Source organism: Piliocolobus tephrosceles, chromosome 3 (genome assembly GCF_002776525.5).
Source record: "Piliocolobus tephrosceles isolate RC106 chromosome 3, ASM277652v3, whole genome shotgun sequence".
Taxonomy (NCBI): Eukaryota; Metazoa; Chordata; class Mammalia; order Primates; family Cercopithecidae; genus Piliocolobus; species Piliocolobus tephrosceles.
Window position 1 is genome coordinate 37,005,584 of NC_045436.1, and position 12,191 is coordinate 37,017,774.

At 38.2% G+C, this 12,191-nt stretch overlaps 1 protein-coding gene across 6 annotated transcripts in view; it reads right to left on the reverse strand.

Annotated features, from left to right (window-relative positions):
* ARFIP1 (ADP ribosylation factor interacting protein 1) overlaps window positions 1-12,191 on the reverse strand; it is a 125,556-nt gene that overhangs the window by 83,055 nt on the left and 30,310 nt on the right. Inside the window, exon 1 of one of the 6 annotated variants that reach the window (XM_031935312.1) lies at window positions 10,008-10,026. The exons of the other annotated variants lie outside the window; for them this stretch is intronic. The gene's annotated coding sequence lies outside the window, so the exon portion shown is untranslated. Of the gene's footprint in view, window positions 1-10,007; window positions 10,027-12,191 lie in introns of those variants that run through there. 6 annotated transcript variants of the gene reach the window in all.

Consider the following 12,191-nt stretch of genomic DNA (forward strand, 5'->3'; position numbering starts at 1 on the left):
GTTCTTGATGTGTTCAGAATTTCTATTTCTTCTTGATTCAAGCTTGAAGGGGTTGTATGCTTCCAGGAAAGTATCTAATCCCTCTAGATTTTCTAGTTTGTATGCATAACAGGTGTCCATAGTAGTCTCGAATGATATTTTGTATTTGTGTGGTAGCAGTTGTAATGTCTCCATTTTTATTTCTAATTGAGATTATTTGAATCTTCTCTGTTCTTTTCTTGGTTCATCTAGCGAGTAGTTTATCAATTTTGCTTATCTTTTCAAAGAACCAGCTTTTTGTTTCATTGATATTTTGTATTTTTTTGTTTCAATTTCATTTAATTATGCTCTGATCTTTGTTATTCTTCTTCTGCTAGCTTTGGGTTTGGTTTGTTCTTGTTTCTCTAGTTCCTTGAGGTGTGATGTTAGGTTGTCAATTTATAATATTTCATATTTTTTGATGTAGGTGTTTAGCCCTATACATTTCCTCTTAGCACTGCTTTTGCTGTATCCCAGGAGTTTTGAAAACCTGTTTCACTGTTATCATTCACTGCAAACAATTTTTAAATTTCCATCTTTATTTCATTGTTAACCCAGACATCATTCAAGAGCAGACTGTTAATTTCTATGTCTATGTATAGTTTTGAGGGTACTTTTTAGAATTGTGTTCTAGTTTTATTCTGCTGTGATCTGAGAAGATACTTGATATAATTCCGATTTTTAGAAAAGTATTGAGGCCTATCATGTGATCTACCTTGGAGAATGTTGTGTGTGCTGATGAGAATCATGTTTATGCTGTGGTTCCTGGGTGGAATGTTCTATAAATATGTTAGATCTATTTGTTCTACAGTGTAGTTTAACTCCAGTGTTTCTTTGTTGACTTTCTGCCTCAATGATTTGTCTACTGTCACCAGCGGAGTGTTGAAGTCCCAAACTATTTTTGTGTTGCTGTCTGTCTCTTTTCTTAGGTCTAGCAGTAATCGCTTTACAAACATGGAAGCTCCAAAGTTAGGTGCATATACGCTTAGGACTGTAACATTTTCTTGTTCAATTATATAATGACCTTCTTTGTCTTTTTTTTTTTTTTTTTACTGCTGTTGCTTTTATAGTTTGTTTTATCTGATATAATGGCTACTTCTGCTTGCTTCTGATTTCAACTTGTGTGAAATATCTTTTTCCATCCCTTTACCTTGAGTCTGTAAGAATCTTTGTGTTATGTGTGTCTTGTAAAGACAGCAGATACTTGGTTTGCTATTTTTTATTCATTCTGCCAATCTGTATCTTTTAAATAGATCATCATATTGTTACCTAGTGACTGTTTTCTTCACTGTATTATTGTTATATGAAATCCTGGTGAATTTTATGCCTTCAGAAATTTCTATTCTGATGTGTATCAATCTTTTGTTTCAAGATTTAGAATTCCTTTTAGCATTTCTTGTAGGGCTAGTCTAGTGCAGACAAATTCCCTTGCCATTTGCTTGTCTGAGAAAGACTTTATTTCTCCTTCATTTATGAAACTTAGTTTTGCTGGATGTTATTCTGTTTAATGAGACTAAAGACAGGACCCCCATCCCTTCTGGCTTGTAAGGTTTCTGCTGAGAAGTCTGCTGTTAGTTTGTTTTCCTTTACGCTTTTGTCTAACTGCTCTAGGAATTCTTTCCTTCATGCAGACTTTAGATAGCCTGATGACTATATGCCCTGGTGATGTCCTTTTTGCAATGAGCTTCCCAGGAGTTATTTAAGCTTCTTGTATTTGGATGTCTAAATCTCCAACAAGGCCAGGGAGTTTTCCTTAATTATTCCCTTAAATAAGTTTTCCTTTTTTTTTTCCTTTTTATTCTCTCAGTAACACCTATAATTGTTAAGTTTGGCCATTTTATATAATTCCCTATTTCTGGATGGCTTTGTTCATTTCTTTTAATTCTTTTGTCTTAAATTTTGTCTGACTGGGCTAATTCAAACGCCTTGTCTTTGAGCTCTGAAATTCTTTTTCCTATTTGATCTAATCTATTGTTAAAGCTTGCCACTGCATGTTGTAGTTCCCTAAATATGTCTTTCACTTCCAGAAGTTCTGGTTGGTTTTTCTTTAAAATATCAATTTAGAAAATTTTCATTCATATCCTCAATTGTTTTTTAAATTTACATTGGTTTTCACCTTTCTGTTCTTTTGTATCTCCTTGAGTAACTTAATAATCAATCTTTTGAATTCTTTATCTGGTACTGAGTAACTTAATAATCAACCTTTTGAATTCTTTATCTGGTATCTCAAAGATCTCATCTTAATTTGGATCCACTGCTGGAGAAGTGGTGTGATCTCCTGGAGGTGACTCTCCTTGTTTTTTCATATTGTCAGAATTAGTTTTCTGGTTCCTTCTCATGTGGGCAGACTATTTCTTCTAACTCTTTTTGAATTTATTTTTTATTGTACTGGGTTCTTTTAAAAATTTCCTTTTCTCCACCTTGAGGATGTGACTTAAGTGTTTGTAGCTTATTGTCACTTAGCTTCAGCTCTGGGTGCTTTCAGTGGTGAAGACTCTGTATGAGTTCCTTGGTTATGTACAATCTTTGTGTGATGGGTTTGCCAGATGCTGGTTGCAGGAGAAATGTGCTGGGTGTGTGATATGGTTTGGATTTGTGTCCCTCCACAAATCTCATGTTGAACTGTAATCCCCAATGTTGGAAGAGGAGCCTGGTGGGAGGTGATTGGATCATGGGGGCAGATTTTCCCCTTGCTGTTCTTATGATAGTGAGTTCTCATGAAAGTTGGTTGTTTCAAAGTGTGTAGCACTTCCCCTTCATTCTCTTCCCCCTGCTCCAGCCATATAGGATGTGCCTACTTCCCCTTCACTTTCCACTATGACTATAAGTTTCCTCAGGCCTCCCATGCCATGCTTCCTGAACAGGCTGTGGAACCATGAGCCAATTAAGCCTCTTTTCTTTATAAATTACCCAGTCTCGGGTAGTATTTTTATAGCAATGTAAGAACAAACTAATACAGTGTGTGAGAAGGTTCACTGTCCCCTGTGGGGCTGGAATGGCAGAGGTCTCATGAAGCTTATCTTGTTCCCCAGTGGTGTGCACTTTTTAAATTTTTTTCCCAGTATTTTATTCACTGGGTTGAACAGTTCAGGCTTCATGCCATTAGGAGGCGCCCATGGGTAAAAACTGGCTGCAGCAAAGGCAGGTGGGTAAATGCAATACTGCAATGTGGTGGTCAGAGGTCCCAGCCCTGACAGAAGTGGCTGAGGAAGCTCTCAGTGAAATGCACTGAGGTCTTCTTTGGGGGTAAGGGGGCCACCACAGCTCTTCTTCCAAGTCAGCAGGAAAGCAATTTACATCTCAATCACACTCTTGCCCCAGTGTTCCAGCTATTCAGATCACGAACAGGCGCATCTTTTCATCTGCAGGAATGCTGATGTTCCACATACAGAGGAGTTGTGACTCTACCTCTCATGCAAGCCTGAATCTGGAAGGCACTCCTCCTATGTGGATGTAGTCACCCTGAAATGTTCCAGAAATGTTGTCTAAAGAGGCACCCGCAAAGAGCTCCCTAGGAGAAGCTGTAGCTATGTTTGCAGTGGTGGGCAAGAGGGAGAAGTAATCTCCTTCTCCAACACCCTTCAGGAGCACCAGGACTGCCTGACTGTTGAGGCAGAGCTACACTTTCTCTACCAAGCCAAGAAGCCAAGAAGTGCACTTGTGCCTCTGCTGAAAGAAACTTCCCACAAGTAGAAAATTCATGGATTCAAGGCCTGCAGTCTAGTTTCCTTTGTCCCACGGGGTACTCCCTTAATGTGGCTCACTCACTCACTCCCTTCCCCTAAGAGCAGCAGTCCCTGAGGGCCATACTGTGAATCCTGCTACTCGGCTGGGTCTAGTTGCTCAGTGCAGCTGCCATGCTCCAGGCTGGTGCTGGAGAATGTCTGCAATAGATTCAGTGATATAACCTGTCCTTTAGTCTCCCAGCAGCAGGTACCAGCAGCAGCACCGATGGGGGTGGGAGGGAAGTGACGTAGATTGAGACTTCCTCGGTTATAAAGAGCCTTAGTGTGTTGCCTTTCTCAAATGCCAGTAGTAGTAGTAATGTACTGGGTACATGAACAGACTCAAGGCCTTCTAGTTAGCCAGGGTGATGCAGGCAATGGCAATAGTTGAGGTCATGTCACGGTTTTCTCTTTCCTGAGCACTGTGTTGTTTTGCCTGCAGATGTTGTAATGGGCTGTGCCAGTTGTCCATCAGTCAGGAGGTAGCACTTGCAACTGCACCAGCTACAGTTATTTGCCCATTTTAAAATTGGGTTGTTAGGGGGGTTTTTGTTGTTGTTGAGTTATACAAATCCTTTATATATTCTGGATATTTACTTCTTATCAAATATATAACTTGCAAATATTTTCTCCCATTCTATAGGCTGCCTTTTCACTCTATTGTGTCCTTTGATGCACAGAAGTTTTTCATTTTGTAGTCCAATTTGTCTATTTTTACTTTTGTTGCTTGTGCTTTGGTTTCATAACTAGGAGATCCCTGCCAAATCAGATGTCAGAAAACGTTTCCTCTGTTTTCTCCTAAGACTTTCATAGGTTTAGGTCTACATTTAGGTCTTTAATTCATTCTGAGTTAATTTTTGTATATGGTGTGAGGTAAGAGTCCAACATCATTCTTTTGCATGTGGATATCCAGTTTTTCCAGCATGATTTGTTGAACAGACTATCCTTTCTCCATTTAATGGTCTTGGCATTTTTGAAATTCCTATTTTCCTTCCTGCCACTGCATTCTCACGCTATATCTAGATTACTTGTGGCTACTGAAGTTAAGTTTCTGTTCTTTGCAAATAAGAGATATACATGCACTAGTATTTGGACTCTAATCAGGAAGACTAAGATCCAGCTATCTAAATAATCACTACCTTTTCAAATTATGCTATTATGTTCTCACTTCATTCCTCCTAAAAACAGCCGGTGATTCCACATGTATTTACTATACGCCTACTATTATGGGCAATGTGCATGAGATAAAACAGAAATATAAATCAGTTTTTAGCCTTCTAGAAACTTAAAGTGTTTTTGGCAGATAAAAAATTATAATCAGTATTGTGAGCACAAAAAGGGAAACAATGTTGTGAGCACTAAGATGAAAAACTTAACAGAGGTAATATTTAAGCTAAATCTTATACAATAAGATTAGGAATATAGTTAAGGAGAGCTCCTCAATAGGAGGAATAAGAAGCAGATTAGAAAAAGAGTCATATATTCTAGAAACTGCAAGTAAAGCAACTTGGCTAGAATGGTGATTGCTCACTCACACATTCATCAGTTGAACTAATTTATCAAACTCTATAATGTGCTAGGTACAATTTCAGATATATAGTATATTTTGTGATGTTCTGTGAAGAACAAAACAGACAAAAGCTCCCTGCTCTCATAGAGCCTACATTCTAGTTGGGAAAAACAAACAAATATACATGTCATATAGTCATAAATGTTCATGGTCATATATGTGTATATGTGTTCACACTTGTGCTGTTTTAGATATAGTGGTCAGGGAAAACCTCAGAAAAGGTATATTTTTGTGAGACTGAATAAAGTGAGGGAGTAAGTCATAAAGACAGTTACAACACTGCAGGCAGAGAGAATAGTAAGTACAAATACCAGGAGGTGGTATCATGCTCAGCGTTTCAAGGAATGGCAAGAAGGTCATGTGGCTTGAGGGAAGACAGCAAGGGGGAGAAAAGTAGGATATGGCAGAGAGGCGAACAGTGGCAAGAATATGTGTGACTTCAAAGATTATCATGAGCCCTCTGGATTTTATTCTGAGTAAGATGAAAATCTACCTGAAAGTTTTGAACAGTGGGGTAAAACAATCTGACTCAGGTTTTTAAAGTACTGTTCTTTTGCTGCTGTGCTGAATTAAACAATAATCATGCACAGGCAGAAGGAGAACAATTAGGAGTCTACTGGAATAGTCTAGGCAAGAGATGATAGTAGCTTGGAGTAGGAGAACAGTAGCTGAGGATGTAGAGAAGTGGTCAGATTACAGGTATATTCTGAAGGTAAAGACAACACGAATTCCTTACAGACAGATGTGAGATAAGGAAAAATGAGAAGTCAGGGATAACTCTCAAGAGTTTTTGCCTGAATAGCTGGAAAGATGGAATTGCCACTGGACAAGATTGGGGGAGGAGCACAATGTAGGGGAAATATCAAGAGTTTAGTTTAGGACATATCAAAGTTTACAAGCCTATTATATGCAAGTGAAGAAGGTAAGTAGGTTATTGGATTTATGAGCCTGAGGTCCACACAAAAGCTTGAAGCTGGGAATAAGAAATTTAGAAGACATCAGTGTGTAAATGCACTTAAATCTCTGACTGGATGAAATCACCTAGAACAGGACTCAACAACTTTTTTCTACAAAGGGTCATATAGTAAATATCTAAAGCTCTGTGGGCCATAAGGTCTCTGTTGCAACTACTGAGTTTTGCTGTTGCAGTCCCAAAGCAGCCACTGACAGTATGCAAATGAATGAGCTTGGATTTGGCCTGACTCATGCCCTAGAAAGTCTGTAGAGATTCTAAAAAAAAGAATCTAAAGACTGCACTCTGGGATACCCCCAAATCTGAGATACAGGGAAATGAAGAGGTACTAGCAGAAAAAACTCATAAAGAATGGCTTGTAAGGTAGAACAAGAATCATAACAGATGGCTTCTGAGGACAGGTAAAAAGAACAAAGTTTCCTGCTTCTGAGACTGATGACAAAGACCCTACTGAACCTCCCCACACCTGCAAGAATGCAACTACAAAAGTGAACACAATTTAAAAAGAAATCACCTGAAAGTATTAGAAAGTAAACAGAAACTCTGGTTGGGAGGTCATGCTTACTTGCAGGATGGAAACAGGGAGCTATGCAAGTAACTTTCCGTCTCCTAGGCTTTTAGCTTTGAGCTAAGTGCTATCTATGCTGTGCATCCAGCAGTGGCCAGGGCATCCAGGGGGAAAGTTGTAGTCCTTTTAAGCTGGGAAAAAGTTAAGTTGAGGAAAAATGACAGGAATAGGAAACCTTGAAAAGGAAAGATCCAGAAAGGAGATCCCAGAATGTGCCTACCCACAACTCTGACTAACCCTTAATACACTTGAGCAAAAGAAGCTCACCTATAGACAAAATATCTCAATTGAGAGCAGAGCTGCCATCAAGAAACAGCTTGAAATGCAAGCCCAGCCAAGAAAATTACTTTCTAAAACAAAGGAAACAATACTCATTGGAGAAAATCAACAGAATCTGGACAGTATCTAGACAGAGTCTCCACATCCCAATGTGCACAATGTTCAAAATCAATCCAAAAGTACTAAGACATACAATGAAGCAAGAAAACAAAACATTCCAAGGGGGAAAAAAATCCATCTAAAAGACTCTGAGTTGAACCAATGTTGCAACTAGCAGACAAGGATTTTAAAGAAGCTATTATAACTAGTCTCAAGTAAAATATTTTCAATGAATAAAAATCTTGGCAAAAAAATAGAAAATCTCAGTACAGGAATATAACCATTAAAAATGAGCCAAATGAAAATTATAGAAAAAGCATAATTTTTAAAAAATCACTGCTTAGAATTAGCATCCAGATGGAGATGACAGAGGAAGAAGTAAATGAACCTAAACTAAATCAAAACAAATTAGCCAAGTTGAAGAACAGAGAGAAAAGAAGACTGAGGAAAAAAGAGCTTTAGTGGCCTGTAAGATATTATATGATCCAACATAAGTGTAGATGAAATACAAGAAAGAAGAAATGGAAGAGAGAAAATATTTGAAGATCTAATGGCCAAAAAGTTCCCAAATTTGATGAAAGACAAAAATTTGCAGACACAAGATGCTCAATGAACACAATGCAGAATAAACACAAAGAATTCCATGTCAAGGCACAACAAAATAAAACTCTTTAAAGCCAAAGATAAAGAGCTAACCTTGAAAACAGCAAGGGAAAAACAAGTATTACTATCCTGGAACAACAATCCAATTAATAGCTGACTTCTCACTGTATTTACAAAAGCCCAAAGAGACTGCAACCTTTTTATCTTACTTTTACTTACTCTTTTACCTTTACCTTACCTTATCTTACTTTATTGTTTGAGACAGGGTCTCAGTCTGTTGCCCTTGGCTAGCAGTGCAATAGGTGATTATGAATCACTGCAGCCTTGACTGTGCAAGCTCAGGCAATCCTCCTACCTCAGTGCACCACCATGCCTGGCTAATTTTTGTTTTTTAATTTTTTGTAGAGACAAGGGTGTCATTATATTGCCCAGGCTGGTCTCAAACTCCTAGATTCAAATGATCCTCCCACCTCAGCTTTCCAAAGTGCTGAGATTATAGGCATGAACCACTGCACCTGAGCTGAAACATTTTTAAAGTGACAAAAGACGGAAACTGGCTAGGAGTGGTGGCTCACATCTATAATCCCAGCACTTTGAGGACTGAGATGGGTAGATCGCTTGAGCCCAGGAGTTCAAGACCAGCCTGGGCAATATGACAAAACCCCTTCTCTACAAAAAATACAAAAAACATAGCTAGGCATGGTGGTGCGCACCTGTGGTCTCAGCTGTTTGGGATGCTAAGGTGGGAGGAACACCTGAGTTCAGGGAGGTCGAGGCTGCAGTGAGCCATGATCATGTCCCTGCACTTCAGCCTGGGTGAGAGAGTGAAACGCTGTCTCAAACAAAACAAAACAAAACAAAACAAAACAAAACAAAAGAAAGAAGAAGAAAGAAGAAGAAGAAGAAAACTGCCCACCCAGAATTCTATATCGAATAAAGGAGAAATAGATATTTTTGGACAAAACCAAAAGAATTCATCACTTGACTTACATTACAGGAAATACTAACGGAAGTTCTTCAGGCTGAAGGGAAATGAAATCAGAGAGAAAGATGGATTTTCAGAGAAGAAGGAGGAAGAAGTGAAATGGTAAATAATAGTAAATACAAAAAATAACTCTATTTTTTTCCTTTTGCCCTTTCCTCTCAATTTATTTATAATCCACATAAATGCTTGAAGAAAATGTTATAAGATTATCTTCTGGGGCTTAATATGTATCAAGATATAATACATAAAATAACAATTATTATCAAAGAACAGGGGAAAGGTAAGGAAAATATGGACCTAAAAGGTTGTAGGATTTCTATATTTCAAGTGAGGCAGTGCATTATTACTTGTAAGTGGACTACAAAATTTCAGGATATATAATGTAATCCTTATGGCAACCACTAAAAGTATAATGCAAAGAAGTACAGCTAAAAAGTAATCAGAAAAATAAAAATGGAATTCAAATAAAAATATTCAAATAATCAACATTAAAAATATTCAGATTATCAAATAATAAATGAAAAGGCAGGAAAAGAGGAGGAGAGGAAAAATGCAGAGGAGAGAAGTATAAAAATAAACAAAAAACTGAAAGGAATAAGAAAGCAAGAGGAGTCTGATCCATTTACAGTCATCCCTTGGTATCCGTGGGGGACTGGTTCCAGGACTCCCCAGGCCCCACTCCCCAGGCCCCACTCCCCATCCCACGGATACAAAATTCTACAGATGCTCAGGGCCCTTATATAAAATGATGTAGTGTTTGGATATAACCTATGCATATCCTCCGGTACACTTTAAATCATCACTAGATTATTTGTAATGCCCAATTCAATGTAAATGCTATATAAATAATTGTTACACTGTATTCCTCTTTATTGTTTTTCCTCCTCAAATATTTTCAATCCAAGGTGGCTGAATGCATGGATTAGAACTCATGGATAGGGAGGGCTGATGGTATTTTAAACAGCCTGGTGGGAGGCTAGACTGAAGGAAAGCATCACAGACTGAAGACAAAAAAGCTATCTGAAAGACTATTTTACAACATAGTCAATAGATCATAACAACTGGAATCAAAGTTGTGGGAATGAAAAAAGGTGGATTCAACAGTTATTAAGGAAGCAGAAATAAGAGACTTACAGAGTAACTGGATTGTGGAAATGAAAAAGGAGGAGGAATCTAGAATGACCTACCTCTTCTCACCATCCTCCAATTTATGGCTTGGGCAACTGGAAAGATATACATGTCACTCACCAAAATAAGGAAAGCAAGAGGTTTACTTGGCTTGGAAAGGCCAGAGATTGAGTCTAGTTGTAGACATTCTGAATTTGAGAATGTTTGTGGGGTATCCAAGTCCACTGGTTCATTGGGAATTTTAAAATGCAAGTCCAGAGTTTCAGGTTGAAGACATAAATCTGGAAATTATCACTGTAGGGATGTGGATGGCATTAACTGTTAAGAATAACAAAAGAACTCAAGAGAAGAATCCTGTGGGACATTAAAAGGCAGAGAAGGCCAGGCGGGGCGGCTCACACCTACAATCCCAGCACTTTGGGAGGCCAGGTAGGAGAATGGCCTGAGCCCAGGAGTTTGAGACCAGCCTGGGCAACACAGGGAGACCCTGTCTGTACATTTTTTGTTTGTTTGTTTTAATTAGCCTGGCTTGGTGGCATGTGCCTGTGGTCCCACCTACTCAGGAGGCTGAGGTGGAAGGATTGCTTAACCCAGGGAGGTCAAGGCTGCTGCGGGCTGTGATCGTGCCACTGCACTCCTGCCTGGCTGATGGAGCAAGACCTCATCTCAAAACAACATCAACAAAAGGCAGAAGATACTGCAAAAAAGATTCTGGCGGTAAGGGGAGTAAATGGTTCATGATGCCAATATAGCAGAGAAAATTACAGCAATGGAACTATGTACTGTTTCGGGTCTGTGACTTCAAATAAAAAAACAGATATTCTGAAAATGAGAAATACAATGATAAACCAATACTACTTTATGCCATAAAGTAGGTAATAAGAATACTCATTTGCCAAAAGATATGCAAACACTGCAACTATTATCTATTCATTTTCTTCCCTACGAAGAATGACCCATTTTGGGAAACACCATTTACTAACCATTAATTATAGTACTGAAAATTAACAGCCAAAATACAAATCAGTAGAATAAGACCCCAAACCAAAAGCTCCATGTTATCTCCCTGGACAAAAAAATATCCATGATACCTCACTCATGCTTAAAATTGAAATTGAATTTAAATTCAAATTAGACAACCAAAATAATTATACAGAAGGCTTTGGGAAATAATTATGTCCTTTAGGAATAAAAACAGAATCTCTCTTGTTCTAAGGTTCATGCTATTTAAGGTCCTTCACAATAGGTTCCAATCAACCTTGCGGGTTTTACTTCTTTTAATTTTACTCTTCTAGATATCCTCTATTACTGAATCTACTACTTATCATTTCTGGAACATGAAATGTACTTTGATATCTATAAACATTTGCTGAAATTGTTCACAATGCCTGAAATATTCTTCCAACTTCAATATCTAGTAAGATCCTGCCCATAACTTAGGGCTCAGCTCAAATGCTCTCTCTCCTATAAAACTTATTCCAAAGCCTCAGAGAGACCACACACTATAAAGAGAAGGATAAGGACTTTGGAATACAAGAGACTTGGGTTAAAATCCCAGCTGTACAATATAACAGTTGCTTTCTGATCCTCATTACTTAATCTTATTTTTCTCATCTATAATATTAAGAAACATATTGGATACTTGAGGAAATTAAGTAAAGATTTATTCAAAGCACTAATGAAGGGTAGCCAGCACACAGTAGGCATTCACTGAATAAAGAACAATGTCTCCAGTGGTGTGCTAGTAAATGTTTAACAACCAGTTTTCCAAACTAAAAAAAAAAGAAAAAAAAGGCTTAACCTTAGTGTGTTGCTGTTGTCCATTTCCATAGTGCCAATACTCCTACAGTGGCCAATTTCAAGCTTCAAACATGACCTCACTGAATCCAGAGGCAGGAAAAAGAGATATGCAATAGCACACCATCATACAGTAGAAAGAGATATGCGCACAGCACACTATCATACAGTAGAAAGAGATATGCAGCAGCACAATATCATACAGTAGAAAGAGATATGCAGCAGCACAATATCATACAGCAGAGATATGCACAGCACACCATCATACAGTAGAAAGAGATATGCGCACAGCACACTGTCATACAGTAGGAAGAGATATGCAGCAGCACAATATCATATAGCAGAGATATGCACAGCACACTACCATACAGTAGGAAGAGATATGCAGCAGCACACTATCATATAGTAGGAAGAGATATGGAAGAGCATCATCTTTTTTTTTTTTT